General features: G+C 36.6%; 1 protein-coding gene across 12 annotated transcripts in view; it reads right to left on the reverse strand.

Annotated features, from left to right (window-relative positions):
* LOC129751837 (protein alan shepard) overlaps positions 1 to 27596 on the reverse strand; it is an 873165-nt gene that overhangs the window by 493513 nt on the left and 352056 nt on the right. Inside the window, exons 1-2 of one of the 12 annotated variants that reach the window (XM_055747588.1) lie at positions 26096 to 26242; positions 24752 to 25233 (exon numbers count right to left, since the gene is read on the reverse strand). The exons of 10 other annotated variants lie outside the window; for them this stretch is intronic. The gene's annotated coding sequence lies outside the window, so the exon portion shown is untranslated. Of the gene's footprint in view, positions 1 to 24751; positions 26243 to 27596 lie in introns of those variants that run through there. One more of the 12 variants, XM_055747587.1, reaches the window with a different exon arrangement.

Below are 27596 nucleotides of genomic sequence, written 5' to 3' on the forward strand. Positions count from 1 at the left end.
TATCTCCAAAAGTAAACAAAATCCATTCTCAGTACCTCTTGATAGGCCAACATTTGCACTACTTAACGGTAAAACCCTTTTGAGAAAATAATATTTCTTTACATTAAAAACTCAATTTGAGTAAAGGATCTATAAATATTCTAAAACCAGAACCGCCATCACATTGATATACACCCTTTACACCGGAACAATTTTTCGAATGCGAGCGTATAACTAAAGCTAAAAATAAGAAAATAGCAAAGGGTGTATAAACAGGTTAGACAAAATATTACGTGAGCTAGGTTCTATCTGCGATAGCGCGTTTTTTTTTGTTCATGAAAATTTATGTTCCTCTATTCTAACATATAGAGGATGCTTCTAAAAATCGTTTGTCTTTCATAAAATGCTAAAATTTCAAGTTATTTTTAATTAGCGATTTAAAATAGGCTGTATTTTTTTCAAATGCGTTTTTCTCGATTCGCCATATATGGAGATACATCTTTTCATGTGTTGGTACAGACATCTTCGATGTTTGCAACCCTACTGAATTTGCGTGCATGATGTTCTCTGAAACTCTTATCGATTTGTTCCTTGTTTCCTGGTTAAAATACTTGATAAACCCTGACTTTTCCCAACAGGCATTGAAATAATCCCATCATCAGTCTCGATTCCTTTGCAAAATTAAGTCGATCTTACTATAAAGAGACTCATGATCTTTCTAGAAAGGTCAACGGATTTAGACAACTTATCCGAATCAACGGTCATCTTTAAGTGGAGTTGCGATGGAAGCTCGAACCACCAGAGATGTTAAAATCGCGAGTCTTCATACTCGCACTTTGCCCTTCTTTGCAGAACGATTTTATTTCGTTAAACTCAAACTGCAATGATGCTATCGATAGTTCAATTCGGAAAGCATCAGGAAGGAAGCTTCGGGTAAACTCGGCAGGAGTTAACAGCAATCGGGGGAAACATCAGCGAAACGAACGTACAGTTCTGAAAAAATCGTTTTCGTTCGGCAGCCGAACACATCAATCGGACAACGCATGGAGGCGTGGCTAAAAGTGATAGATACAAGGAAACGGGAAACGAGCGAGAGAAGGGTGCGAGGAATGTTAACTCGGTCCGTCGGGCAACGATCGCTCGTGTGCATTCGTGTACAGCCAGCTTCGTTCTGTTGTTTCGTTGTTGTGATTTTATTCCTGCGAGGCATGGAAAACATCAATGCAAAACTGTTTTCTTCGTTTTGTGCACATTGATGTGATGATTGGAACGAAGATAAAATCAATCTGCAAATAGCAAGTTAAACTCGGAAGAAATCAGCCGAATGATTCTTTCCGAGGCGAGTTTACGCATCTCTGCGAACCACTCGAGGTACAAGCAAGTAACTTTGAATAGCAACGCGGATGGAGACGTTGTAGAGTATAATGATTCCCATATATTTGCTTGTTCTTTGGTGCCACTACGTGTAATGAACGGAATTTGTACAATTTGGAACAATGATTATCCATTATCAACAATCAACATTCAACAACATTGTGTCGAACTATATAATAGCTTAAAAAGAAACTAGTGCGCTCACACAAAGCGAAGTGGGAAAAATTGAAACAGAGATAAAATCGCTGTGACCATCATGCCGCATATCCTCTATCACCTACAGTTGAATTTTCTTAGAGCAATTGAATTTCGTTAATTTTGTTCCAAATATTTTTATAAATAATTAAATGTTTAAGATAATTGTAAAATAAGAAGCTGAACAATTCTAAACAATATCACGAGTAATGGTTGGCTTGTGTATTGGTACTGGTTGTGTTTCTGATAAAAAAAAAGGATTAAAATTGGATAAAATTTCATTAAAAAATCATGAGAAATTACGATTTTCAATATTATAAATCTCGAATTTTAAGAAAAACCTATCTCCAATTTTTTCAGCATTGAATATTTATATCTTAAGCTACATTTTGCAATAAATTTAAGATTTTTAGGTTTGCACAAATCAGAGATATTGCAGCTCAAAAATGGTCAAATTTGAACACATTTGTGCTCCTAACTTTGGCAAATGAAACAGTAGCTCCCTATGATCTTCAACAAAAACGTGCGCATTGTTATGCTGATCAATTGTTTAGAATATACTAATACTGTACAACATTACTAGACAAAGTTATGGTCAAAAAACTGTTTTTTTCGACACGTTCTAATATGTTAATCTTAAAAAAATTATAAAACGACAACGTCTCATCGTACGACTTTTATGTGTTCAGCAAAGTTTGTTAAAATTTTTGAATCTACAACATTGTAGAACATATTTTTGCTCTATCTAGCTCCTGAAAGAAATTAGCATTACGAATTCCCAGGAGAATGACACGCCCTAATAAATTATTATTCCAAAATACGGCCCTCATAATTGTGAACAACTTTGCAGAAGACATCATATGTCTAAAACGTATATATTTTGCGTAATTAATTTTGTCACGATAAATGTTTGTTCTGGACCACTGTGCATTGGCTTCAGCAAGTGAAAGTTCAGATTGACCTCCAAGCCGTCATCGTTTTTCTCTAGACACCAACCCCAACAGCAACAACGCAACGTTAGATCTGAAGAGAGGAAGAGAAAAGGGAACAAAAAAACAAGCCCGAGAGTTTAAAGCTCGAGAGGATTCAGTAGCATTTGTCTTATTGGATTTAATTTGCTTCCACGGGCGAAATACTCTCCTGTCGTTGCTGCTTAAGAAAAAGCTTCGTAAGCACGAACGGCACGTGAGAAGATGAGAGGATGTGCATACATCGTCCGCGTACCCGTGTTGTTTTCCCCTTCTCAGAGCAATCTGTGCCTGAATATAATGTTGAGCGAAGTTACTATCGCTTTCGTACCATGCAGTGTGGGCATGACGTACTCATCAACGACTTCATTATTTTCGGGGTCGTACCCCTTGATGAAAACTATTTTTTAGTTTAATAATTCGGAGCTTCGGTTCCGAAATTTTTGGAATGGTTCGGTTGCAAACTGAACCATAAATATGAAAAAATTAAACGGTAGGTCGGGAGAATTTAAGTTGTTGTCTTCCTCCCACACGGTTCCTGTCACGATGACATCGAACCTGAGTGGGAGTGAAGCTTGTCTGTTCTCCCTTCCACACATCGACAGATCCATACTTTTAGGTAGCAAGCGCGTATCAATGACGTCACGTATAATTTGACGTCATATATACGATAATCTTGATTTTAGTGATTGCTGGTTGTGGCTAGCAAGCCGAATTGGCACGTTTTTTGGAGAGATGATTTTTGATATTTACTATGAAAAAATTTTTTTCAAACTATTTTGTATTTTTTTCTTTCTTTTATAGGTTGAAGAAGAAAAAAAAATCAAATTTTTCGAGATAAAAATCATTTTTATTGTACTGCTCAGTTTCACAAAAACGTCGAGAACAAAGTTTACAAAAATTCACACCAATACACACAAATACACAGACATCATCAGAACTCGTCGAGTTGATTAGATAGGTACCTCTAAAGGTATATCTAAGACCCATAATTAAGGATCTCCCAAATCGACCGATAACTATACTTTTCTGTAAGAAAGGCAAAAATCATGTACGGCAACGGCAACTTCCGTTAAGTGCGTGTGGGAAGATGTTTTCTGATCGAAAATTATCAAATTAAAAACGCACACATGCATAAGAGTTGGGGTTGCACATGTAGTTGCATTGCGTCACAACATGAGTAAGCAAGGCGAAAGAGAAAAGAGCGATGTAGGTATTGTAAACCCGCGGATTCTGGAGCGTGCGTGGAGGAGTAGGTCGAAAGTCAATGAAGAGGTAGAATTCATTGTAGGATCGCAAAGGAAGTACCAGAATAGTTGACGCAGTGTTATCGATGGCAAAGGAGTCGAATTAAAATCTTCACCAAAGCTAAGTTATTTATTCTAATTGTGTTATAAACCAAAATTATCAATCATATTTCATTAATAATTTTACCTTCGCTGTGCAATAAATTAATTATTCTACGGCACCTTTAGCGTTGGCACAAATGTATAGTTCATTTTCACAGGTTGATTTTTTTTTTATTACATCACTTTCGCAATGCAGCCGGGCAGGTGTAGCAGTGGATTTTACGAAGATTTGCACTTAATTATTGCCGAATTCTACCAGTTAGCTAGAGAACGTAAACAAAGCAAAACTGATGTTAGTGTGAACATATAAGCTGCACAAAATCAGTGCTGTGCTGATAATTTACTATCATTTCGTACCATGTCTAATATAACTGCGTATTATAATTTTTTCTTTTTTTTTCATTTTCTTTTAATTTTTCAGGTGTTCAACAGTTAGTTTAAAAAATATTCCGAACTTCATAAACAGACATTTTACTCACATTTTATTTCAGTTTCAAGATTATAGGGCAATTGAAATCTCTTAGATACTAACACCACACCAGATTCCTTTTCAGCCGCATTGAATACATTCGATTCATAAAGATTGTGCTTTAATTAATCAACTGCTCAAATAACCATTTTTATTCAAATTAACAGGAGGTGGTCTGGACGATTGTGAGTAAAGCATCATCTATTATTTATAAATTGTTTTTTAATATTTTAAGCGCGTAATCATATTATAAAATCTACCTACATTTCTAACAAATATCTTATTCTGGTCTCATTTATTTTATTTTTTATTCATTTTCAATTTTACATATTTTAATTGCTTCTTTTTTTGCCAAGATTACTTTGTTTTAGTTACTGTATAGACTATATAGATTTTCCAGATAAAAGTATCAACGCTGTGAAGTTTTGAACCCTCAACTGTAGATTTTATTATAATTATAATTATATTCTTATTCTAATCCATTCTTTTATTTCCATAACTATTCGCACTGCCGTATTAATTTTTATTTTTTTCATTGTTGAGTATAGAATTCCAGATTTCAGTATATCATGTTAATCTGATTTCAACAATTCATTCTAGCATTATTTCGTTTGTTGTAAATTCATTACGATCAGCAATTATATGATCTTCCTTGATGCAAAATTAAATTAACAGTGTGGAAATCTGCTGCATCAGTATCGAATTGAATAATATATGTCGAAGTCCTTGTTAAACTAATTATCAATTTTATATATATATATATATATATATATATATATATATATATATATATATATATATATATATATATATATATATATATATATATATATATATATATATATATATATATATATATATATATATATATATATATATATATATATATATATATATATATATATATATATATATATATATATATATATATATATATATATATATATATATATATATATATATATATATATATATATATATATATATATATATATATATATATATATATATATATATATATATATATATATATATATATATATATATACTGGCAACTGAAGTTTCCAATTTCAGTACAAAGTTGATTTATTGATATTTTCTTAAAATTGATCTCTAAATTTGATTTTCAGGTCATTTTAAAATCATTTTTAGTGACATTTCGCTTTATTCGTCTGATGCGTTTTCAAATTATGCCAAATTTAAAATGAACAAAGACTTGTCTCCTTCCTTCCGACTCCACCCAGAATTAAAGGAGGGCCTCAAATAATTCGTGCGCAAAAAACCTCTCTACCCTTTTTGCTTGATAAGTTCTCGCCAACAAACTTGTTTGGAAGCCCTGTTTTGTACTGCAAATAATTATGTTTTTATTTTTTTAATCAAAAAGTGTCAATTTTGGATTTTAAAGGAAGAAAAAATGTTTAAATTTTGTTATTCGACTGAACCACAGCAATTTCGAAAAGGCTTACAGTTATCGATGATTCTTTTGCTTCTATTTTTTAATTTCAACCTTAATTTCATAAATTTTGAGCCGGACAAATCTGGCAAAATCCGGGTATTTCATTTCTAAATTGATCCCCAAAATCCCGCAGAAACTACTGAACAAAATCAAGAAAAAAATGATTTTTTTTAATCAAAACTCATCGACAGATTTCAAATTGTATTTTAGGCTTCCAAAAAACCTTTCATGTTATTTCATTCAAAACTAGCTCAAGAAATTTCGTTTTGGAGGCATAAATGAAAAATTTGTTTCTTATTGATTTGCCAAATGAATCCGGGCAAAATTTGGGCTTTTCAGTGAAATCCGGACAACCGGGTCGGGTCGCACTGTCCTCAAGCTTTGTATTTAATTTCCGGGAAAACCCGGATAAAACCGAGCTATCTGGCAACTTTAGTATAAAGGCTTTGAAATGAATTAAATACGTGTTCCTGTTTGTTTTATCAACTTTCATTAATATGCAGTATTCCTGCAGTACAAGTTAATGTTTGGTACTCCAACTTTTACGTGACAACAAACGGTGAAGATCAGGAAATAGTGAGCTGAAATTTTCGTGGGAAAAAATGATTGTCACGAGATTCGGTTCGCTATCTCCCCGGTGCTCAGGAATATTCTAGTTTTTTGACAGTTCAAGTGTCATTTTGAGCTGTTTTCCTTAAATTCAGAGGATCATGGTTCCGAGCAGAAGAATTGCAATCTGAGTGTGTATACTTCTGCAGTGAATTACATTTGTACATGTTCTAAAAATTTGTAAATGCATCTTTTTCTTTTTTCTGTAATCGATATGAATCAAAACTAGCCTTCTAGGCGTATTGGATTATAAAATTACATGTAGATCCCCCAAATTTCTTTTTTTGTTCAAACGTCCGCAAATGGTATGGCTCATAATTTCGAATGCATCATAAATTCATATTTTTATACAACAATTATTTCTTTAATTAATACGAACTAAAACATGTTTTTTATTTTTAAAATCGATCAAATAGTTTTGATTCGATCAGGAAACTATCAATCTGGGTAACATCATCTATGCGTCATTCATCCGGGTGATGATGACTTGAAAATTTATCGGAAAATTGAGAGCTACTGCTTGGAATTGCAGCAAATGTTGAGTAAATTTCTGGAGTGGTGTAATTTGAATTGCTTCCCAGCTAACATGTTAAAGGGTATATCGCTAGAACAACAGAATTATTCAAAAAATATACCATATAAAAAGATTGTATAAAACTATGATAATAACATATCGATACAAAGGTGGTATGTATGTATGTATGTATTGAATCCACCTTGGGTTTACGGCAGCGCCGCGGTTGTGGCAAAAAAATAACCCACACGTCCATCTAGGCTACCATGCAACACAACAATAACCACTCAATGAGACTTCTAAGGGAATGGAATCGTAAGCAGAGGCACTAACGGTATCCAGGGTGAAATGGGGAAAAGTCTCGAGAAGCTATAACCATGTTGTTGACTAACAAAGATAGCATGCAAATTATAATCCCGCCACCAAGGCTTCCGAAAAAAAGAGTGCGTCCTTATTTTACAAAAAGTAATCAAACACTTTCTTTTCCTCAACCATGCCAAATTCCCTTGGCATAAATTGAGGAACGTACAGTATTCGAAACGGGAACTAGCATACACGGTAACCGCTCCTTTTGTAAAACGAGGATACCCAGATGCCCCTACCCTAGATATGAATATAATACAAAAGATACATAATATAATAAAATAAAATATAATATAATAAAATGAAATATGCATGTAAATAATGTAATATGTATGATATTGTATTAAAATAATTTAATTTAGTACAATATCAAAAAAGTTATATACCGTAAATGGCCGGGTTCCGACCAGAACGAGCCATGATAAAATTTAGAAACAACAGAAATTGAATCTCTTATAATTCATATTCTAGATCGAAAACACGAATACTATTGATTACAATGAATTCCTCGGATTATAAACGGTCGATTCTGATAAATAAACATCAAAGATTTTGGCTCTAGATGAAAATATTTGCTTCTAAAGTTCCAGTATCTAGAGAAAATGCTGATGGCGTTCAGCTCGGTCTGTTCGAATCCCGCTCAAATATATGTTTTTATAAAAATTACTGCTCGAAATATGTTGTATAATATGTTATTTTAAATAAAATTAATATACAAATATATGGATATCTAATTTCATAATGATATCTACTTATTGATCAGATTATTACATAATAAACCATTGTTGATTCGAAAAGATGACCATTGTTGTTGAGTTATCTGAAAACATAAAAGTTTGTTAAGAGTTTCAAATGGTTGAATATTTGAATACTGAACAAAATTAAACATACCCCTTTAATATGGTTAAATGATAAAAAAATGTGACTATATGATTTTATTATAAATGTGGCCTATAATTGTTCGTTATATAAATGTCATGAAAATGCACAACAATATTATCAAGTTCAAAAATTGAATGTTAGTTTGCTAAGCAGTAGATGATGGTTATTGCTGGTCCGCCCGCATAACGATGGTTGTGTCCCTAATGATGCTTTTGTTTTATTGAATTCACAATGTTTATGGACATTATTGTTAAAAAATTAACATAGAAGCAGTAAATTTAAAAATGTCGAAACAATAATAAGTAAATAATATAATTCATATCATGAGTATGATTTTATTTTTTAATAATATGTGTACAATATAAAATAATATACACACAAAAGTACATAACACAATATTATAAAAATGTTCAATGAATTCTAATATTTAAAATAATGAAGGCATAAATTAAAATCATATACACACAAAAATAATATAACACAATATAATAAATATGTTCAATGAATTGGAAAATTTAAAATAATGAAGGCATTGATTTTCGAACTTCTAGTTGGTTCTAATTCCAATACCGAGAGACAGAGCCCCTTCAAAACGGATTGGTCTGTTGTTTGGATGAACGTACAATAAAATTTTGATTGGACCTAGTTTCATATAATTATATTAAAATAACCCACGGAGAATTCTTGTAAGATAGATAAGATATTTTGTCTGCTGAAAAAAAAAATAAATAAATAAAAAATTAAAAAAAAAAAAAAAATAAATATATATATATATATATATATATATATATATATATATATATATATATATATATATATATATATATATATATATATATATATATATATATATATATATATATATATATATATATATATATATATATATATATATATTTTTTTTTTTTTTTTTTAATTTTTTATTTATTTATTTTTTTTTTCAGCAGACAAAATATCTTATCTATCTATCTTACAAGAATTCTCCGTGGGTTAAAAATATTTGCGATTATTTTTCTTAAAAATAAATAACCTGAACTGTATGTATAATTTGGAAAGAAACAGTCTTGAGCTTACAGGATAATATGGAAAAAGTCCCTGAAAGTCACAGGGGAAAACCGTTTCGAACATACGGGGCAATTTGACAGTTGTTTTCCTGTAGTGTTTTGCTGTCCTGAAATCGTCCTGTAATTTCAGCTGTTGAAAATACAGGACGAAATCGTCCCGACCACAGGAGAAAAGATTAAGTGTGTACACACTCAGATTGCAATTCTTCTGCTCGGAACCATGATCCTCTGAATTTAAGGAAAACAGCTCAAAATGACACTTGAACTGTCAAAAAACTAGAATATTCCTGAGCACCGGGGAGATAGCGAACCGAATCTCGTGACAATCATTTTTTCCCACGAAAATTTCAGCTCACTATTTCCTGATCTTCACCGTTTGTTGTCACGTAAAAGTTGGAGTACCAAACATTAACTTGTACTGCAGGAATACTGCAGATATATTAATGAAAGTTGATAAAACAAACAGGAACACGTATTTAATTCATTTCAAAGCCTTTATACTAAAGTTGCCAGATAGCTCGGTTTTATCCGGGTTTTCCCGGAAATTAAATACAAAGCTTGAGGACAGTGCGACCCGACCCGGTTGTCCGGATTTCACTGAAAAGCCCAAATTTTGCCCGGATTCATTTGGCAAATCAATAAGAAACAAATTTTTCATTTATGCCTCCAAAACGAAATTTCTTGAGCTAGTTTTGAATGAAATAACATGAAAGGTTTTTTGGAAGCCTAAAATACAATTTGAAATCTGTCGATGAGTTTTGATTAAAAAAAATCATTTTTTTCTTGATTTTGTTCAGTAGTTTCTGCGGGATTTTGGGGATCAATTTAGAAATGAAATACCCGGATTTTGCCAGATTTGTCCGGCTCAAAATTTATGAAATTAAGGTTGAAATTAAAAAATAGAAGCAAAAGAATCATCGATAACTGTAAGCCTTTTCGAAATTGCTGTGGTTCAGTCGAATAACAAAATTTAAACATTTTTTCTTCCTTTAAAATCCAAAATTGACACTTTTTGATTAAAAAAATAAAAACATAATTATTTGCAGTACAAAACAGGGCTTCCAAACAAGTTTGTTGGCGAGAACTTATCAAGCAAAAAGGGTAGAGAGGTTTTTTGCGCACGAATTATTTGAGGCCCTCCTTTAATTCTGGGTGGAGTCGGAAGGAAGGAGACAAGTCTTTGTTGATTTTAAATTTGGCATAATTTGAAAACGCATCAGACGAATAAAGCGAAATGTCACTAAAAATGATTTTAAAATGACCTGAAAATCAAATTTAGAGATCAATTTTAAGAAAATATCAATAAATCAACTTTGTACTGAAATTGGAAACTTCAGTTGCCACTTTCTTTTTAAAGCGTTTGTTTCTGAATAATGTTGAAATTTGATTTGAAATGTTGCCTGAGAATAAAACTAAATTTCAATTAAGAAGTGTATTTAAAAAAAATACAACACTTTGTTTTGATAATAACTTCTTCATGCATGAATGAAAATTTATGAAATTTTAAGTGGAGCTAGTATAATGTTAACATGTGCAAATTTTTTTGACGTTCTGTTTAGCGGTTTTTGATATATTGTCCAATACAGAAGGTTATTAAATAAATTTTTGGGGCAGGATCACGAAAAATTCTGGAAAGTCCCAGTTGGAGACTCAAAAACAGCTGGAAATCAACTATTCGATTAAAATTCATATGGTACATCGTTTAAGGAGTCCTAGAGTATTTGAAAGCGTGGTAATTCATTCTAATTATCCATATTCAAGAAGTGAAAATGATTGATTCCATGAAGGTAGGAAATATTAGAGGTTTTATCAAGCGCAAATGAAATGATTCGATTGAGGAAGTGACAAAAAAAAAGTTTTATACTAGTTCATCTAGTTGACTAATAAACACGCCTGACTTCATTTCTGCAAGAAAAAAAAGCTTCCTACCGTGTAAATAAACTAAATACGGTGGTCAAATCGTGCGCAAAACATTGGAACCACTAGCGGAGAGATATTTTAAAAAATAGCGTAAAGGACAGCAAAAGGAATTAATTAGTTTGCACTCGGCAGGTTTCCAGCCAGAAACTTTGCTTTGAAAAGTCTTGCCAGTTAAGGAGATGAACAAAGAGAGAAAAAAAATTAAAAAAATTGATGTTAAGCACTTTAGTCCGTGTTACATAACTATTGACACTATGAATAACTAAATATATAAAGAAGGTTGGCTCCATATGCGACCTTTTGCTTTGAATTACACTGCTATGGATCCAACAAAGTTGATACTATGTTATATTTGGATCTGGAATGATGCAATTACTCAAAAATATACGTGGAGTGATTAAAAGCTAAATATATTGTTTTTGTGTCAAAAGAGGACAATCTGATAAAATTGTCATAACTTCGATCAATAAGAAATTTTGAGTAGTTTTGAAAGTCAAGCTTCAGAAAAAGGACGTTTTCTCAAAAATTACTTGACAGGACGTCACAAAAATTTGCACATGCAAACATTGCATTCCAAAAGTTATCCACAAAACAAAGTGATTTTTTTTTTGAATTCACTCCTTATTTTGACAAATTCAATTTATTTTTAGAAGGTGTAGCAAAAACACCGGGACAGCTAGTTCTTCAATGAAATTTTCCTTCTTTTGGTGGGTTTGTTTTTCGTTTCCATGAACGAGGCTTCATAAGCAACAATAATGATAAAATAATAACCAAAGAATACTGATAAGTGATCGCTAAAAATACGGAGCATTTGGCGCCTTTTTCTCAACACCATTTTTAGCTCGTTTTAATGTAAGTAGCATTTGTTGTCCAATAATTAGTCATTTAGTTCTGATTCACATGACATTACACAGAAAAAAAATTTGACTATTACGTGTCATTGAAAACTGCAACCTTTAAAATAAATCACCTGTAATTAACAAAACCTATAACTTGGAATTGTTTTCCTTGAAAGTTAACGAAAATTCATTTATTATTACAGCAAATGTCCTGTAAAAAAGTTGTAAACTAAAAATTTAATGTCACGTAATCATGTTTTCAACCTGTAAAATTACGGCAAATGTCCTGCTCCTTTTTGTTACAGGACATTAGCGTAATTTTACAGGAAATAATTTTTGCTGTGTATGATATGCCATGTGATTTTTATGACTCATGTATATCAGAAGATAGAAATTTTAAAGTGATTCTTATGGTAGAGTTATAAGTTGGTGTAAGTCGTTACTATCTTATTACACAGTAAAGGGTGATACGGTCAAAATTTGATCAATATCAACTTGACGAATTTCTTTCAATTTTTGCGGGACTGTCAACCAAGAAATTTACGTGAAAGAGTGTTTGAATAAACGTCTGCTGCCTTTCCTGAAGAAACACGGTTATTCCGTACTGTTTTGGCCGGATTTGGCATCTTGCCATTACGGTAAAAAGGCCATGGAGTGGGACGCCGCCAACAACGTGCAGGTGGTCCCCAAGGACAAGAACCCTCCCAATACGCCAGAGCTCCACCCAATTGAGAAATACTGAGCTATTGTCAAGTGGAACCTAAAGAAGATCAAAAAACTGCTAAGGACGAGCAGCAGTTCAAGGCAAACTGGCTTTCTGCGGCGAAGAAGGTGGACAAGGTGGCTGTACAAAATCTGATGGCAGGGGTTATGCGTAAGGCCTGGCAATTCGGATTTGGAAAAGCGAAAGCCAAACTGAATATTTTTCCTGAATTTAATACTATTTGAACTTGAAAAAGAAATTTAATTTGATTTTTTAAATAAACGATTTCACCGATATACTCGCGTTTTCCTTTGACCAAATTTTGACCGTATCACCCTTTAAAGCGAAAATAAGTTTAAGAAGGTCCTTGAAGCGTGCTGCATAGGAAAATTTAAATATCAACATTTTAAGAAAATTAGTGAAAATCGGAAATCAATGGAAAACAGGTTGCTAAAAATAGAATTACTGCATTGGCAATCTCGTGTTCGTGATTTCAAAGCCATCAATATGCAAATTACAGGAGAAGAAATTGTCTCCAACCCTAATGATACCAATACCAATTATGCCTTGCTTTTCTTCTAAATTCGATATCAAACTTTAAGTTCGTAGAACCTGTAAATGCGACAGATAAATGTTAATTCCTTTGCTCCGAAACTTCGCCAGAAATTATTATGTCAAAGAACCCAATGAAATCTTCCTAATCAGAACGAGCGAGGTGACCATCGCGTGCTGCTCAATCATCACTGAATACACGAGCAATCGAAGCAAATCCTAACCTAGATCTGATCTCCTTTAGTGGAGCAGGGTAGGTATTAATTTGACTTTCTTCCCCGTCGATATGCCATTTTCACCAAGAAAGACAACAGACGAAAAACTGAGCAGCATTTCCATGTGCGATTACAATCGGAATTGTTCATTAAGCTGTTGGGGAGGATTGTGGCTCAATATTTTACCCTGGTTGGAGCTGTGCTGTGATGCTCTTTTTTTTTGCTTTTTCACTCTTCATTCAATCTCGTGCCGCCGCCTCAACCTCAAAATGTCTTCAATCGGTCGACGGGCGGCACTTTTATACGTTTTACAAACGAAAAAAAACTCCCCGCTGCTGTCATTTGTTGTTGTTGTTGAAGATGCTTTTGAGGGTTTATTTTCTCTGCGTGTGGGGGTGGAAGGAAAACTCAACTAACGCGACTGCCAACAACCAAAGAGCGGAAGAAGATGATCACTGGGCTGGGATCGTTGAGACATGGAATGAAACACAAAAATGGCACTACTGGTCTGGCCTGGAAAAATTTATCTTCTTGTCAGCTGTGAGTCCGGCGAGTGCGCGCTTTATGGATTGGATTGGAAGGCGGCATAGGGTGAAAGAAATGACGTCGAAAAAACCTTGTCATTGAATGGCATCTTCTGTTATTTTTTCTTGGGTCGCTTTCTTTTCATGCACTTGTCTTTGACAGTTGTTCTGTGATGGATTTTTTTTTCATTCAATCTTTTTTTTTTATAATTATTTGAGCATTATCTTGGAATTGGCTGTATCTCAACGGAAGAAAGATGAAAAATCTTAATGAACTGTCTGGATCTTGATTTGAAATATCCGAGCAGAACCAACTCTAAATTTAGATTTAAGACTGATTCCTATTGAAATTCAATCTCAAATCGCATAAAATCATCCCAGAAATGTTCTGCCTATATTTTCTAAACCATCAGTACTGGAAATTATTAAGTGAAAAGCCGGTTCTAGGTAAAAACTATATGGATCTTTAAAAAAATTAAACAGCTTTAAAATAAATGCAAAACATATGCACTCTAAGGATACACAACAACACAACAGAGAAAATTGAAGAAATGCACCATTTCCAGCATAAGATAAGACTGAAGTTGAAGTGCAGTATTAAATGACCGTAGCAATTCTTATGCTGCAGCCATTCCGGTTTGGCCGCAACGCAACAAAGTAGAAGAATTCTTCCATATTTTCCAGTTCTAGTTGGGAACTTTCTTGTTCCACCACACCGGTCTATGAAAATGCTCAAGACAACATACGTACATGTAGCTACTTGCACTAGTAGGAATTCCTCGCTAGAGATGGTCGGTCAGTCGATAGCATATATAATTAACATTAGGGTGGACCTGGTAACCTGGATGAAATTGTGCGCATAAGACAGTGTTGGACAGTGTTCTTAGGTCCATCATTTTTATAAGACCTTAAGTTTGAGGTTTCGAAACATCTGTCGATGTTTTCATATTTCAATTTCTTCGAACCTAGTTGGATACATTTGTGTTAGAATTTTTGTTAAATTTTATGACTGAATATCCTTTTGTAACTGATATGCCTTAAATTCTCTATGTTTTAAAACTTTGTTCCATTTCAAGCCACCCTAGCAAAATGTTCGTCGTTTAAAGAGACCCCCGGTTTGAAGATGGTTCAGTTTATGCCGTACGTTTGTACGGCTAGAATCGACAACAGAACAGAAACAGAACGAAAAGAGGAGGGCACTTCTGGTCAGTGATAGAATGGATGACGAGGACCTCTGCAAACCGAAAACGGAAGTTGTTAATTATTTTATTCGCTTCCTCCTGGCACGACACGCAGTGCTCTATGTCTGGTTTGGTTTGGTTTGGTTTTCAGACTCATCGCAATAAGTGTGTATTTTTTTAGCCTCAATATGCATTTGTTGCTATTGGAAACAAAAAAAATTGGAAACTTCTTAAATTTGGCTTAAGTTTACACTTCAAACCTTGTGTTCTAGAGTTTATTAAGTTACTTCAATTAACATTTAAAAATGATAGATGGTCAAACAAAAAAAAACTTAACGCATACATGCCCAAATATTTTTGCTAGTTTATTCCACTGGAAGGCCTCTCAAGTATAAAGCTCTGGAAGCTATTGGTTATTCATATTGTGTGCATAATTCAAGAAACAATCCAGTATCCTCTTCTGAATATTATGTTCATTCTAAGAACATTGTTAAGTGCTGTGTTTGAGAAGAAATGTCTTGGTTCCATCAGTTAATGGTGCAGCACAGCTTTACAGAATGCGGATGAGCTGACATCTAAAACGATATTAGGTACCTCCGTGAAGGGTGACTATGGGTGGAAAAACTGTATATTATCATTGTTTTGCCAATAAATCTAATAACTCAACTCACCTAAGAAGAGTGACAATGCAGAAATGTTTGCAGAAAGGTTCAAGTGTGGAAAATGTCGTGAAAAAATATAGGACTATGTTTCAACGTTGTTGCAGTAGAGTATTACCGTGATAGTTTTTTTAGCCATAAATTTAAGTGAAAAATAGTATATATTGAAATTACTGAGCAACAATTGCCAAATAAGCGTCATCATAAGGTAATCTGGGCATTCAAATCATCGTTGTATCTCAAGCCCGTGCAAACGGAGGGGGGGGGGATAGGAGGGCCCCTGTGAATCAATTTTTGTCATAAGCTGTCAACACATAATATTTAAAACATACAAAGAAACTGCAAAGAGTTCGTTATATTGCCTCCAAATAACCATTATATAAAGGGTGATTCGGTCAAAATTTGGTCAATATCAACTTGACGTATTTCTTTCAATTTTGCATTTAAAAAACCTGAACACCCCTCATTTTGAAGGTGTGTGTGTGTGTGTAGAATGTTGCTCCTATTTTGATTTTGTAATTCAATCTTCAGTTGTCAAAATGCTGTTCAAGGAAGAAGAGCAGCGTATCAAAATTTTGCACGCGCATCGCGAAAATCCGAGCTACTCGCACGCAAAGCTGGCAAAATCGCTAAAAGTTGCCAAATCAACCGTTACAAATGTAATTAAAGTGTTTGGGCAACGTTTGTCGACAGCCAGGAAGTCTGGATCAGGGGGAATCGAAAACCGGAAGCCGCTGAGACGACAAAGAGAGTTGCCGGTAGTTTCAAGCGAAACACTACACAGTTAACGAAATTTACCGAGTTCGGTAATTTTTTTACCGAAATACTAACATGTGTAAATCGTTAAACTGTTCGGTAATTTTTTCGGTAAAAAATAAACGAACATCGGTTAATCGATTCTTTATTTACCGATGTTCGTCTATTTTTTACCGAAAAAATTACCAAACAGTTTAACAATTTACACATGTTAGGATTTCGGTAAAAAATTACCGAAGACGGTAGTTTTTGTTTACTGTGTAACCTCTCTCTCCGAGATGCCGCAAATAAACTGGGTCATGGGTGTATCGTCTACAACCGTGCATCGAGCCAAAAAACGAACCGGACTTTCGACTTACAAGAAGGTGGTGACTCCAAATCGCGATGATAAATAAAATACGACTACCAAAGCGCGATCCCGGAGGCTGTACACGACGATGCTGACGAAGTTTGACTGCGTGGTAATGGACGACGAAACCTACGTCAAACCCGACTACAAGCAGCTTCCGGGAAAGGAGTTTTATACGGCAAAAGGGAGGGGAAAGTAGCAGATATTTTCAAGCACATGCAGCTGTCAAAGTTCACGAAGAAATATTTGGTTTGACAAGCCATCTGTACCTGTGGCTAGAAAAGCAGCATTTTCATAGCTTCCGGAACTGTCAACCCAGAAATTTACGTGAAAGAGTGTTTGAATAAACGTCTGCTACCTTTCCTGAAGAAACACAGTTGTTCCGTAATGTTTTGGCCAGATTTGGCATCTTTCCATTACGGTCAAAAGGCCATGGAGAGGGTACGCCGCCAACAACGTGCAGATGGTTCCCAAGGACAAGAACCCTCCCAACACGCCAGAGCTCCACCCAATTGAGAAATACTGGGCTATTGTCAAGCGGAACCTAAAGAAGACAAAAAAAACTGCTAAGGACGAGCAGTAGTACAAGGCAAACTGGCTTTCTGCGGCCAAGAAGGTGGACAAGGTGGCTGTACAAAATCTGATGGCAGGGGTTAAGCGTAAAGCCCGGCAATTCGGATATCGAAAAGCGGAAGCATAACTGAATATTTTTCCTGAATTTTATACTAATTAAACTTGAAAAAGAAATTTAATTTGATTTTCAAATAAACGATTTCACCGATTTACACGCGTTTTCCCTTGACAAAATTTTGACCGTACAACAGAATCGAGAGTATGAAATTTTGCCTAATCAGTTGGAAAAGTTTCAAATAGCATTTCACATCTTAGAATAAAATTGGAATAGAAATTCAATAATGGAACTCAGTTCAGCTGATTGATCCTATTTAGTCAACTACAGTTACCCTTTTTTATTCAAAAATAAAAAAAAGATGTAGTGTGTATAAATCAAAGCAAATTTCATAATGATCGAAAAACTTGCATTGATTTTACATTATTTATACTTATACTTATAACACTGATCACACTGACATGACACTTAGAACAAAAATTCAACCATTTTTTGTCTAATTTTTTTTGTCAGATTTTGTAGGATCGCAATACCGACGGCAAGTGGCGAACCAGAAAAATTTGACAAAAAATGCCCTGTAGGAAAAATGTACCTGTTTAACTCAATGTTATCGTAGAAATAGCCTGTTTTTTAAAAGTTGGATTGCATTTCTCAATTGGGATAGCGTTTCTTTGAATCGATCGATGCGCACTCTGGAATCAATATTGCGTACTGTTGGAAAAATTATCCAGAAAACGAAATCGAGTGTCCAGTCAGTGTGGTCAGTGCTTGTATAGTGAGCATTCCAGATTGCCTGGTTTTATTAATTTTAATGCCAAAAAAGCCCGAAAAAACTCACAATTTCAAAGGATTTTAAATGTTTTTAATCTCTTTATTCTAAAGCTTAGTTCCTTTAGAAATGGGACACTTTCTTTTGCTAGTAACTCATTTACAAGTTATCGGACACTTAAAACTTTTACAGCATTTCTCAGCCCATGAAAAGTACTATCATACCTATTTTTCCAAAATTTAAAATTTTCGTGTTTTTGAGATATGTTCAATGCAAAAGAAAAAGAATAAAAATAATTTTGCACAGTTTCCTTCAAAGTCCATCATTATCAAATGGAAAGCTGACAAAACCAAAGATTATTCAAAGAATTACTGTGTGTAAGTGGTGGAAAAGAATGCAAACACAGTAAAAAATGTCCACAAAGTTCAAATAAAGCACTGGTGTGAAGCACATGATTGGTTACTAGGGTTCAGGATTTAAAGAGAAGTCAAGTTTCATACAAGCATTTTCGAGTTTGAATAAGCGAAAAACTAAGTGTAGATCGCTGAAATGTTCAGAAAAATATCTCCGATAAGCTGAAAGTGTTGCCAAATTATGAATTATTCGAACCTAACCTCAAAAAACAATTTTTCGCTGGTTCCAGAGCTCGTTAACTGTGCAGCTGGTACCAAGGCCATGAGACAGATGATTTCTGATGGACGACAAAACTCACGAAAAACCCTATATCAAACAAATTCCAGCGTATGATTTCCATACATGTCTGCTCGTGGCAAGGTCCCTAGCATATTAAAGTATGTATTTGCTGATTTTTCTGTTTAAAATATGATGATTTGCCAAGATTCTGCTCCTGTGGAAAAAAAACAACAATTTTCAAAACGAAAGCTTTGGGTTTCGCTGTTTTAAAAAGCATAAAAAGAGTAATCTTGTATTTTCCCTTCGGAACGCACAGCTTCTTTTAAATGAAAAGTATTGAAGCGAAAAGTAGCAGAAATTGAAGGAGGAGGATGCAGCCAACTAAAATGCCTGAACACACTGAAAAAAGTGTGCGCCGGCCGATTGGAGGTACCAAGAATAAAGTAGAAATATTTCTTACAAAAAACGATGAATTTTTTTTTCAAATTGTTTCATGAATCATCATGAGATTACCTTCATTTCCTTCATAGAAAGTATTTCGATCAATCGAATAGTTTTTGAGATACACGTATTCGTAACTGTCCCATTTCTAAAAGAACTAAGCTTTATATTGAGAATTTTAAAACATGACCCCTTCTCATGATCTCCTTGATGAATGCATACTTCACGTCCAAATGCTTCATCCGCTCATGGGCCCACGTCTCCTCCAGGTACTGGATGCAAGGAATGATGTCTTCCATTCAGCGTGAAAGGCGTACTAACAACACCCAATTCACCCAGAAAGTTTGTTAACCACAAATCGTCCTTGACTGCATGGCAAAGGGCTCCTATCTCAGCTTTGGTCGACGACAGTCTGACCGTCTGCTGACGTTTAGTTGACACGAAATAAGATTTCCCGTAAGTGGGTCCGTGTTCGCTTTTCTGCGGTATACCAACGCCATATCGGTCATACGTCGAAGGTATCGCAGAATACGCTCCAGACCAGCCAGACTGGCCTGGTATTGGCTTAGTGCGCAAACCGCTGCACAAATATCTGGTCTCGATGATATCGTCAGATACTGCGAACAACCGATCAACTCTCCAGAGCTGCCATCCATTTGGCGATAGATGTCTTCAATAAGACCTATTTGTACGGCGCTTCAGTTCTCTGATGATTTGAGGTACTTCCTCATTAATATCAGCTGCTACGTTAGCCACGTCGCGCTTAGTAGCTTCTCTGATTCGCTGACTGCGTCTCAGAGTCGGTACTGGATTGACGGAATCTTGATCATCATCGTCATCGCTACTCTTGTAGTCGCACTCGTCTCGCGCCATGCGCTGACTGGCATCGGATCCGATGATTCGTTGATTCCGGTGGCTGATAACCTCAGCACGCGATCGAACAGAGTGTCGTTCATGTTGCTTTCTGATAACTTCAGAAAAGCAAACTCTTGTAGCTAACAAAGCCCTCTCTCGGTGGCTCCGAGAATTTGCTAGACCTCGATCTATTTTGGCAGAACTCGTCATAAATGCAGCAAAACTTAAGAAGTGGTTGAAATGGCTGGCAACTAACCGTCTTTTGAACCATCACCTCCGCAGCACCCGGAACAGCTTCCAAACATCGAAGACAATGTCGCGCATGCTAAAACAGCGCAGCTTTAAAGCACGATAACGTTTTTCTCGAATTGCAGCTACATAGACTTTCGTTCCGCAGCTTCAACGCTTCGAGCGCTCCACAAAGCCAGAGAGCAACGTTCAGCAGAATGAGCCCGATCTGGCTTTGGTGCGTTGCTTAAGTTGCTAGCAACTAACCGTCACCCAAAACACCTTCAAACCAACAGAAAATCCGTACTGTAGGCTTGGATGAGCTCGAGCTCCAGTGACATCTTCTGGCTAACTTGGAGGATCTCGTGGCCTCTCGGCCATCAGCAGCATCCAATAAATCCGGGGTGGACCTCCTGACCATGGCGCTGCCCGGTTACGGATCCAGGGACTCCTCCCGGCCGTCGAGCGTGAGCTCACGCATGCTAACCGCACCGTGGCTCGTGACGGCATCGAGAGTAACCCTCTCGGTCCACGAACTTCAACGGACTCGACCTCTGGTAAAACCTCCGTGCTGACCTGAGACATCTCGCTGGCTCGTGTCTGCGCTGGTGGACTTCTGACAGCTTGCTGGCCCTGTATTCCTCTGCGTCCTTCTGCGCTGGCTGCTGGAACACTTGCTAACCGCAAGCCTTATACACTTGAGAGTACCCCTCACATTAACTCGTTTTTCCAAAAATCCAGACGTATCTGGGCCCAAACGCAGGTTTCAGTGGTGGAATAGAGTTATCTTTATTCATATTTCGTCAGTCTAGTCATTACATATCTACACAATTCATTAGCGATTGCCATTGTCGCACTCTCCACTTATCATATTACCTATCCGGGAAAGTACTCATTTCTGAATGAGTAATTCGATAAATCTACTCATTCTTATCAGCCAACACTGCATTGTTACTGTTAATCACAGTTTGTGTAGGTTTGCTACACAGTGTGATGATGTAAACATTTGTACCGTGCACATCTTCACCAACTGTCATCAACAATCATCTATGATCAATCGTTATTATTCTCAATATACGAATTGACCAAAACAAACGGGGAACCAAAACATTGTGCTTTGGTTCGTCGACGGTACAGCAGAATCTTCTGCTGCCGGGATACGATTTTGAGAATCTGAAAACCGTAAGTTCAACAGTATCAAAGCCATCATAGAATGAGGAATCTTGTTTGGGATTCATTACAATCTTTCCATTTTGCATAATTCATCCCATCATACTGAACGTCTACTTCTTGAGCGGCGTTACTATGTACCTATGTTGGTTTACTTTTGTTGAATTGATGTATGGCGCCCTCTGATAACATCCGACGAGAATGCTGACGGTGGAACTCCACCTCCTACATCTCATGCTTAAAATTGTTGTAATATTTCACAGAACGACTTATAACATCACTAAGTATCAGCCGATAACAAGATTTTATCATCTGGATAATGTTCCATTGGCTGAAGTAACTCTTTAATATTTGGAGGCAACGAAGATGCTAAATTTGAAGGTTCGACGGTTTCGCGATCTCCAGCTTTACAATGAGCGAAACAGTTGTTCAATACTATAACGACTTCTACTGGAAGCCTGTTGCGTTTTCTAAAAAATCGGTTGTCTTGAGAACAAACAACTTAAAAAAACACTATTTATAAAGTTTAAGAGGCATGTACGCGTTTTATGACGCTACGTACCAGAAAAGCGGAAGTAGATGTACTTCTGAAATAAAGCCCTTTCTTGTCTGTATTCAAAATCCGACTCGCAGACATAACATTTTTCCAAAGAAATCTTTCAAAAACAATCTTATTCCTTTTTACATTCAGAAATGGTAAACAAAAATTGTTCGTAGTTAAAATTATTGAACTCGATTAACCGTTCCAAAAAAAATTTGTGGAAACGCGGAATCGAGTCTGCCGTGAGTAAAAAAATGTCATCAATTTTTCTGACTACGCCAACTTGATATCCCATCAACCTTAAAACTTTTGATGTACAAGCGGTATAATTATCTGTGGACATTAAGTTTTTTGAAAGCATTGAAGTTGAAATGTGTTGAAAGATGCCCCAGTTGACGGTACATACACGCAAAATAATTTTCACTTAAAAAGTAAGTGACATCTGTAGTGAATTCTCGCCATACGTAATTTCATTTGAATTTTAAGTGATGGGTCTAGTGAATTCACTTAAGTGACCGGTCAAATAAAAGAACATTTATAGAACACCACTTCGATTTCAAATACTTGCATTACGCTTTCGCCATAATTTTTTGATTGAAAATTCCATCGTGATCCCAAAGCAGATCGGTAACTGCGGATAGTGCGACTTCTACATCATCCCTGTTGCAAACCAAAAAATCTGTCCAGTTCAACCCACAAGCTGAAACATGTTAAAATAACCTTTAAATAACTTTTTCTTACATCACGTTTAACACAAACTACCGCCAAAATCGCCTAGTTAAGAATTGGGAAAATCCAAATCCAGCATAAGCTTTAAACACTGCTCTTTAGAATTTGTCATTTTTAACTCTGAAAATAAACACAATAACAACCCGACATTCACTTGAAATTCAAGTGATGGGGAAGTGAATATCCACTTGAAATTTGACTGCCAAGTGAAATGTATATGCCATACTTGAATGGAAGAAAATAACTGGATCCTTGTTTTTAAGTGAAAAATCATGTGGATTTCAAGAGTGAATTTGGGTTCAGAGTACAATCTTTCTCCATCAGGTGTTAGTGGATGCGCCATTTTTGCATTTATTGAACTATTTGTTAAAGCAAAAGTGTGAAAATTGAGAAACATTTTCCATGGCGACCGTTATAATCAGTCAGAGCCATGAATGCAACAACTGCTCACTTCGAGAATCCTGAAATAACTTTAGTTCAATATGAAAATTGATCAAACTGGAGTTTAAGTTGTGACCCCTTACATCTTTTGACCAATTCGTATGACCAATTTATAAAATCTAACTGGCTCAAATGTATAGAGCTAAAAAATTATAATTATTGTTTTAAGTATTTCAATATAAACATAGAATGTCTGGTAGGATAACAATGTGGAATATCTTTGCCTTAAAGTGTTAATTTATTTATAAAAAAAAACTTCACTTTGATGCCTTCGTGCTTGAAGAATAGAACCATACATAGCAAATACTTAATTCATAATTTGTTAGTACTTCAGAATTATCGTTCTGTAGACCATCAAGTGAACGATTAATAAGCTCCATATGGAAGCAAGTCATCATATTGGATCAGTATGCAAAATGATCGAAACCAAACTCAAATTTGTTAAAATTATTTTAAAATATATTCGCTAAAATGCTTTTATTTTTTTTTTTTGAATAAATTTGGATTCAATTTTCTATAATGCAGAAAACCGATAAATCTTCCGAAGGGGCAACGCGCTGCGGTCTCCGAGACGATGCGAATATTATGTATAGCGGCGCAAAACCAGAAATCATAGTTAAGATTGTATGCTGCTGATACTTCAATTGCCCAAAAGACGTAGACGTAAAGACAGCGTTTTTCCCCGTAGTCGTCGTCGTCGTCGTCGTCTTGGAGAAAGAATTAGTCAGAACACGGTGCGGCAACTAGTACCTACAGTCTGGTTTGGTGTTAGTCTTCTCCGGTTTGTCGCCATTTGTAATGCACATTCCAGACCAGACCAGACCAGACCAGACAGACACCAGAAGAAGACCATAGCAGGGTGGATAGTGAAAAAAAATTGCTACACTACCAACCGGGGTTGCAAAAAACAGCCATCCGATTGTGGCCACAGTTTTTTTCCCTTCCCTCTCTGGTCAGCTTAGTTCAGTTGGTTGAGACGTTCGGATCCTCCACACACTAAGTGTTCATTAGATAGCAGCAGCAGCAACCCAGCAGTTTCACCCCCGTTTTAAACGAATTGAACGAGTGAAGAAGTAAGAAAAGATATGATGAGTATAATTGCAAAAGCAGAAAGTTTCGGTTGAGTTGACTTCTGGCTGCTGCTGCTGTTTCTGACGGGTTGATGCTGCCGGTTCGGTTTTTTTCGCCGGCTTGTCTGCAGTAGAGGCACGCAAGCTCTCATTTGGTGGCTCCACGCGTGTATCGCAGAATCACGTTTCATCAACCCCGGTAATGAATGAGGAACAGTCCCGGAACCCGTTCGTCAACCAACTTACCACACAAAATAAAAACGACTTCAGACAGACAGAGAAGTCTCTCGGAAACCCACGAATGCACTAGGCTAGCGGACACTTACTTTGTGGCTGTTGCTCTAGTGCAACGGATCAACCGTAGCGCGATGGCCTCGTTCCGGGATGCGTGTTTTAATTATATTGATCTGGAGCAACTGCACTGTGGGATGGACAGCCGCCGGCCAACGACTACTGCTGGGTGTAATATAATCCAATTTTTACGGTTAACCGAATCCGAGCTGTTGTCGCCTTTGGATTGGTTCTGATGGTTGTTGATGGAGAAACACTGGATGTCACTGAAAACCACAGACACGGAACTAACAACTACTCGTCGTAGACGGAACACACCGGTTTTGCCTAGCTTGGACACAAACTGCTGGCAGTAGATATAGAGGATCGTATGGCAGACGAACTCTCTAGCGCGAGGACACAGAACTTGACGAGGAGGACTAACTTTTTCTTGGTGACGACTTTTACGCCGCAGACACTATGCTTGATGATATACACTTGATGGGCTTGTCGCGGCCTTCGGGAACAAACACTTGCACTAGATTGTGGGGAGAAACTTGGATATTTCGGAAACACACTCTTCGAGACAAATTTCTTCTTTGGAATGGCTATCTTTTTGGGGCGTTGTTGTCACACACTTTCGCCGGAAATAACACACTCTATACTGCCACGGGGTGGCGGCACTCGCGAAAATCGTAGAGCGACGTAGTCGTAAAACAGCGATGGGTTTCCGAGCGGTCCACGCCTAGGGAGTGCAGTAACAGTAGTCACAGCAGCAGTAACAGCAATAAGAGCAGCAGCAGCGCAGCAATAGTGTGTTGGCAAAGCTCGTTCGTTAGTCTGCGTTTTACGGTCGTCTCGGATGCGAGAGCTTTTCGGACAGATATCTACTCTACCACCACACAGACGCACTCAGGGGGAAGCCGATAGGGACTGGACTAAGCAAGCAAGACCAGACGAAACCGGAGCTATGATGCCGGTACGTGTGTTTTACCAAGAGGGGTTCTCTGCACAATCTCACACTCGTCTTCCTTGAGAAGACAGGAACCGACAATACGAAAAAAAAACTTTCCTATCTTGTACTACACCAGGCGCCTCTACCAAATTTTTTCTACACCAAGTAGGCGGATGTGTGTGAGTGTACACAGAGGGGGTGGTGACTCAACTGGAGTTGACAAAAATAACAATACTCTGCCGAAGCACCACTGTCAAATATTTGCACGTACACTAATGCTTAGCCGCACTTAATTGGTAGTCCCTAATCCGGTTGAAAGCGATATTGATGATGATGATTCAGAACACTTCCGATTCCAAAGAACACACAACAAAACACTTCCCGACTGCTTCGACCGGAATGAACTTCGAACCTGTTATCGTCGAGATTAGGAACCAATTCTTACAAATTTCTACGGAATGTTGACGCGTGACGCGTAGCTGCTCGTTCTCGAACGATTTCTGGCTGACTCAACCTTGTAGTAGCTCAAGAACACCGATGATGATTAACCAGTTCGGCTCGAACCTGCTCGTGTTATCATACGTAGGTACCAAACTGAACTGACGAGAATGGTTCCAGTAGGAATAATTCCAACCATTTGTGCTCGCACAGTTGGAATCTCCTCGGTTCTCCAAGAAGAGAGACTCATCTGCGCACGGCTGCACTTATACACGAACAGCCGCTTTCGAGCACTCACTGAAAATCTTCGATCACCCAGCAGAAGAGAAAAACATTCTTTTCCTGCACCCTCATCCAATAAGAAAACTTTCTTGTCTTCCACCCAAACACCCCACGAAATGTCAGAAAACCATCCAAGGAACCAGCTGTTTGTCACTCATTCTCCCATTTCCCGAACCATCTCCGGGAACTCATTCACTCACCGATCGTCTCTTTCCTAGACACACTCACACACATCTATCGCTGTCGTTAACCCATTCTTCCGACGGCACTCTTGCCAAAATAAAAACTCCCACCCCACTCACTCACTCACCCACCACCCAACGAGTGAACGACGAAACAATCACCCCCGAAAAAAGAGGAAAGAAACCAAGAAATAAAAATTGAAAAAACTCCCAAACCTCCATCATCCCCTCGTTAGCGATTGTCACGTTGTATACCGCACGCATCACTTCACATCGTTCGTTCGCTAGAGGTAGGTAGATAGCGCATCATCCATCAATCATCAACCTTCTTAAACCACCACAAACACTAGCACAGAAATTAGTAGCAATGCCAGCTGGAAGTGGAAAGCCAAATTTCCCCTTTTCTTCAACCCGGTCGGTCGTTGCTAATCCAAAGTGGGCCGGGGAAATTCGGTTCAAAACATGTCCATCACCGACCCGTCATCATCACCATCATCGATGACGATGATAGGCTCGTGATTATTTTGATTGTCGCTTCACTCGGCCGTGCTGCTATCACGCTAGCCGATAATTACCGAAAAAGTGCCATGGTAACGTTATTGACGAACGATGAGTATTGCCGGAAACGGAAGCGCACGTTGCCTGATGCGATCATAATTTTTTTTGCGTGTAGAGCAATGATTAGGTTTATGTTATTTTTTTTAACAGTGTTGTTATTTCTGTCAATTCCAATTCGTTTTTGTTATTTCTGCAGTAAAGTCATTTTTACATCACACGAAAATTTGAACCATTTTTTTTAAATTGTGAATTGAATACAGAGCATCAAGTGCACTCAATATGACCCGAAAAGAACCCTGATTCATTCCTTATCAAAGACAGTTGCTTATCTTCTCCCCGAAAACTCAACGGTAAACAATCAAGCTGGTGGCATTGCATCCAGAAATAATTGCATACATATTGTATTAGTTCTCCAACAGTATTGTGTACATCGCGGCTTACGGCCTTTTGGGAAAACCACCATCAGTGCATCTCGATTGCAAAAGT

Source organism: Uranotaenia lowii, chromosome 3 (genome assembly GCF_029784155.1).
Source record: "Uranotaenia lowii strain MFRU-FL chromosome 3, ASM2978415v1, whole genome shotgun sequence".
NCBI lineage: Eukaryota > Metazoa > Arthropoda > Insecta > Diptera > Culicidae > Uranotaenia > Uranotaenia lowii.